Genomic DNA, 6000 nt, shown 5'->3' with positions numbered 1-6000 from the left:
GCAGACTAGTTTGTAAAACAAACAGTTGTTTTTCCTCTTTGGATATTAGTAAGACATCATGAGAGAATTAAAAGAGCTAAAGTATTCTCAGATGTTTGCAGTGAACACTCCCCAGTCGAGTGTTTGGAAAATCCAATGTGTAAAATTTCCCGTAAACAAAAGGTTTTAAAAAAAGTCAGTTCTGGGATGTTCTTGGCTGAGATTGCTGGAACAAATAGAAATAGGTTTTTGAGCATAAATAGCTGATGTGGACTGTCCTCCAGCAATATCTGTGCTAATAAGCCAAAGATAAAAATAAAGAAAAGTAAAATAGTGAAAGCAAAAAGTGACAGAGCAGGGAAATCTCGAGTTGGGACTGTCTTCCATTTCCTCTTACCCCGTTACAACTCACTATGGCAGAACACTATGGTATAAAACCTGACACCAGACAGTAATCCCAGAACCAAACCACATTCTGAATGTTCCCAACCCAACTGTAAAAATATGCATGAACCTCCCATCTTCTTGCATCAGCGCTCTTGCTGGGCCCAAGTCTTTGGTGCAGTAACTGGCTACCTGGGTGACAGCGTGCCTTTTACACAGAGAACTTTCTTCAGTTTCTGCTGGGCACAAAAGCTGGTTAAACCTTTTTTCTTCACATACACACACAAAAAAAATTATAGACCAATAATCAAATTCCAGAGAACTATGTCTATAAGATGACATGCAAAATTCTGGAAATAAAAGTGCAAGTGGCAGGGAGGAGTTGAAGGGACAAAGCCGAAACTGCAGGAAAGAAGAAGAGAGAGTTTCTTAACTTTCTGTCATGATTTGATTTGCAGCAACAGGTTCCAGGTTTGATTTCTGGCTCTCTTCTCAGAAACCTAGGAAAATTAAACCAAACCGGTTGAGTGTTCAGTGAATGATACACTCATCTTTGCCAGTGAAGGAAAACACAAAACTTCACTGGAGGGACAGAGGACAAAAGAGTAAAAAATGAATTCCACTGAACAGCTGTTTTCCCCAAAATATAGCAATAATTATCGAAATCATTACTCATTCACAGGCACGATGAAAAAATTGGTACTTCTTGACCAAACCCTCTATTCCCATCTCCTTTAATTTAAAAGGTTTTGAATCCCCAAGATTCAAGTATTAGATTTTAGATTAGATTAATTCAATTGCATCACAGTGACACAGTTAGGTACTGGGTTACCAAGATTTTCCTGCTTCATTACAAGCGTACCATGTCATCAGATTTTGGGGGGTTGGGGGTTTATCTTTTGTGGGGGTTTTTGGTTGGTTGGTTGGGGTTTTATTAAGGAAATATACCCAAATAGGCAAAAAAAAAAAAAAAAAAAGGAAGCAAAGATGTTTTAGACCTTTCTTACTACCACTGCCAAGAGCATTCCTTCTGACCATCTGCTCTGTGGAAAGGGTTCCTCACATCTTCTGGGCCTTACATGTCAGGGTTTTCTGTATTTGAGGAAGGAAATCTGCCTGTGCCTGCACGAGGCCTTTTAGTTGGAAACTATCACAAAAACTCTGTTTTATAAAAGTCTTTTTTCCTAAAGCTGCCAACAGAAAATATTCCAGATCAGTTGCAATCACAGCTAAGGCTGCAGAAGGTCAGTTCAAGGCAGCACAGGAAGCTCCTCAGCCAGGATTAATTACTGGCCATCGGCCCACTTTAAACCATAATCTTTTTCTACCACAATCTTGGGGATTCTCCTTTACACCTCCCTGGGTTCAGACAAGACATCAGAGCACTGATGAACGCTATACAGCTGTCTCTAAATCACTCTGTCAGTGTACTCAGCACATGAACAGCTCTATACAGAACACACTAAGGGGGGCCCTTGTCTGTAGCTCAGTTTATTCTCCCAGTTTTTTCTCTCTGGATGACCCAATGCTGAGGATCACTCCTGCCAGGAACAGCCTGAGTCCACAAACAAGCATGCCACAAGGCAGTGTAGCAAGGCATTATTATTATGCCTGCCTAACATGCCAGCACACGCAGCAAGCTTCTTCAAAGCTCTACTCATCTGTTTTACTGCGCCAGCTACTCAACCACAGCAGCAATGAGTACCTACCCAGAAGAGCAATCCTCTGCATCATGGCAAAACCCCACACCAGATGCAGAAACAGCTATAAAAGGAGGCAAAACGGGAACCAGAGGTTGGGCTCCTCCTGCCAAGAAGCAACTTGGGTGGATCAGCACGCCCCAAGGCCACTGCACTTTTATGGACAAACCAGCCTGCTTTTATGAGCTCTTGTTAACTGTACACAAGGAAAGCAAACACAGAATCTCAGAATCTTAAAATAACTTAGGCCAAAAGAGAACTCTGAAGTCATCTTGCCCAATCCATGCTCAAAACTGGGCTGACTTGGATCAGGTTAGGGCCATATACAAGTCTCTACTACACCTCACTATCTGCTGTGTTAAAGACTTGAACACCAGGCACTACAGGCATACATATCCATGATGATATTTTTGGATCACATAACCTGCAACACACGTAGCACACAAACAGGGGGGCAAAAGAAGAAACTACTAGGAGGAAGAGCATGTTCATGGCCAAATTCAGACCACGAGCTTCCTTCTAACCTCAGCAGAAATACATAATGTGGGTTCAATGCATACAGTGCTTTTAAAAAACAGACACATTCAAGGAACTCAGTGAGGTCTGTATTACACACTTTGTCCTTGCTGATACATGTTTAGTCCACTGGAGTTTAGCAGATATGAACAAAGAAGTGAAGGCATCTGTAAATGCCATATATTTAAAAACAGCCAGTTGGAGTCCACTTACAGTGCCCAAAAACATCAGAGTATTTATCATGTCACACTCCAGGATGGGACCAAAGCACCATATTTGGCAGAGTTTGACAGGGTTATCAGTTACTGTTTTCGTTTACTTGGCTTTAGCTGCGAGTTAGGAAACATCACTTCAAAGGAGGGGTCTCCTTTGGTGAACTTTATATGTTACTTAGAAAAGTAAGACAACAACTGATGGCAGTTGAAAACTTGTCTCCTCTCTCTCATCTGCAAATGCCAGTTTCTAGTTTCCAGCCTTCGGGTCCTGAATGTGTTTCATCTGCCAGGACTGTAAAGTCCAGCAGATTACAAAGGGTCTGTCTATCGTCATATTTGTTTCCACATAAATAAACTCAAACACTGTAACTATTTGGTGTCTTACCCTTTCATGCTCTTCCATTTAGGTCCAGTCACCACTGTAAACCCACCCTTACCTGATAGAGTGTGGCTGAGATACCAGGCAAAGTGCCAATATTCAGATATGCTCACTTCACCCAGGATACCTCAATATATCTCAGTCTCAGCAGTTTCACCAACAAAACCCACCAAAATCCTCTTGTCCATAAAAGGACCAGAACTTTTGTTTACCTAAACTTACACATAATTTTCATTTGTTTTTCTCCGTGTGTTTGATTTTGTACAAAAACACCCAAGACTACTTGCTCCAATGAAACAGGATTACAGGAAATTGTACAGCTCTGATTCCTTGGTACCTCTTAAAATTAATGTTGTTTCCCTGTCCTTTTTCCTTACATAAGCTAATTAAAATGCTTTTAATAACAATGATAATTTGATCATTTATAAGAATAATGTTTGTTTTTTTTTCCTGAAGGAGATTCTCCTCTTTTGTATCTCCATTTAGTGTGTATTCTGTGAACACTTTTTCCCTATGTAACAGAGAGCCAGAAAATCATCTGTCAGGGGATGATGGATGATGAAATCTGCTACTTAGGCCTCAGGGCCCAGCCCTGCTGCTATACTTGACTTAGCCTTCAGTAGGCACTAAGTGCTCTGTCAGATTCATGCCAAGGGAACAGCATATGCCTGGAACTCCCAAAAGTGTGGGAACCAGAATAAACAGAGACATTTTTAACATTACCACACGTTTTAAATCTGCTGTGTCACTTTCCTGTAAGCACTGTCCATATTTTTGTAATATATACAGTCATTGTGGGTTTGTGGCTCTGCCCATCACTGCTGTTCTTTGTTGTACGCTAACCAAGAAAACAAATGAAAAATAAAAGGAATGCACAGCATACATGACCATCTGGCTGACTGCTACACTCTTTTAGCAAAGTAGACACGAGTTCTTGGGGTTTCTTTTCTCCCTTCCCTTTGACAATGTTTTTGTTGGTTTGTTGCAACAAGGCTTTTCTCGCCTCACACAGCTTTATTAATTCAGGGTTTTTTTAGAGTCCTCTTGGGTGCTGTATCACCACACATAGATATGTACAACAGGGCTGTAGTTAAAAGCCATCTTCCCCTCTTCTTTACACTACAAACATTCCATCAATCATTGAGTTGTGCTGCTTGTCTTGGATGGACTGCAGGACTCTCAAAATCTCAAGCATTTCCATTATAAGCCCGAGGTCCCACAGGTCCAAGGTAAAATGATGGTTTAAAAACGATGCCAATCATAAACATGGTTTTCTAATGCATGTTTTGATTTCATATTGCCTAACCACTGATTATAACCAGGTTTTTAAAACAATTTTCTTAAAAGAGAATGGGTTAAATGAAGCTATGATGGAATTTCTATCCTTCAGAAATTCCTCAGTGATGAATATCACTGTGCCTCCTTCTCTTTCATCAGAGTCCTCCTAAGATACAATATTTATATTGTGGCAAGTAGTAAAAGGTTTGATTCCTTGTTTAGGAGAGGTTGAGAGAAAATGCCTTAAAAATTAATAGTTCGAATTACATAAAATAATCTGGAGGGTCTTTTTCCCCCCTAGTGCATGTATTATCCTTACCCACAGAGATCAGTATAGAAGCATTGTGAAAAACTTCTCAAGTAAACGTCCCTTCAGTTCCAAAAGGGATATTCTCCAGCCCTGTGTTACCGCTGGATAATTTCTGAGGAAGAGGCTTACCAGCATTTTACTCCCTTCCTGTACTTTCTCAGAACTCACAGAACTCATTGAGGCCTAAGAGGCCCTAAAAAACACCTGCACTGACATTCTTCAATCAGTCACATTAACCCTTACAGGCACCAGCAGGGCTCTTACAGCACCAAAAAGGTACATAGCAAGGCAAGGACTAGGAACCATTGAAATGAAAGGATATTTCTAGACTAGATTCACAACTCAAGCAAATTCCAAATTTCTTTGATTTTGGCATGAATATTTAAGTATTAGGTTAGGATGCCACCCCCATACTGAAAACTGAACTCAGGTTATTAGACAAGGATCCATTTCTCTGCAGTATTATTAGGCATTTCTTTTCCACAACATGCATTAATACAAGAAGATATCCAAAGGTCCATTCATCTTGCTTTACAGATGGGTTTAGCTGACAGCTATGAGCCTGACTTGTCTTTTATGTCAATGCATTCATCCCAGCACCACTCCAGGCTTCCCTTCAAAATATGCCCATCGTTCAACAGCTGCAGAACAGTTTAAATGCTCTTATCTGCTCACTTGAAATCCCACCCCCTGGGCAAACTGTTCCCTGAGATGATCTTTACCCTTCTCTTGAATCTAATGTACTGAGACCTAAAAGGTATTATGTCCAGAGACTGGTGTGGCTACAGTAACAATTACCAGTTCAGCAAATCAGCTTCTCATTGCAAGCACTGCTAGGGCTATATATATATATATAAGCCAAGAAGAACCCAGAGTCATTGTGTCAGCAATTCTCAAAGAGTATTTTAAATGGTATCAAGTTTAATAAAACTTTTACAACACAGTACAGAGTGTACTTCGTGTTCCTTTGAAATTGATGGAACAAGCCAATTTTTCCAGGTTTGTAGGCATAACACTTATTAAATTATAATAAGAAAATAGCTATTTAAAACCATGAAATGAAAGACTATAATATACATTTAAAGGTCAACAACTGCACAAGTTTCCCTATTATATATTTTATCTGAGAAGTACTGGGAGACAAAGGAGCTTTAACTCCATACACATACAGCTGCACACTGTCGCTATTCCCTGCTCTGACTTGGACAAGGAATTACATACTGTCATGGGATGGCCCTG

The sequence above is a fragment of the Pipra filicauda genome, unplaced genomic scaffold (genome assembly GCF_003945595.2).
Source record: "Pipra filicauda isolate LSUMZ 115617 unplaced genomic scaffold, ASM394559v2 scaffold189_size1545977_pilon, whole genome shotgun sequence".
Lineage (NCBI taxonomy): Eukaryota > Metazoa > Chordata > Aves > Passeriformes > Pipridae > Pipra > Pipra filicauda.
Note: the sequence above shows the minus strand (reverse complement) of the source record.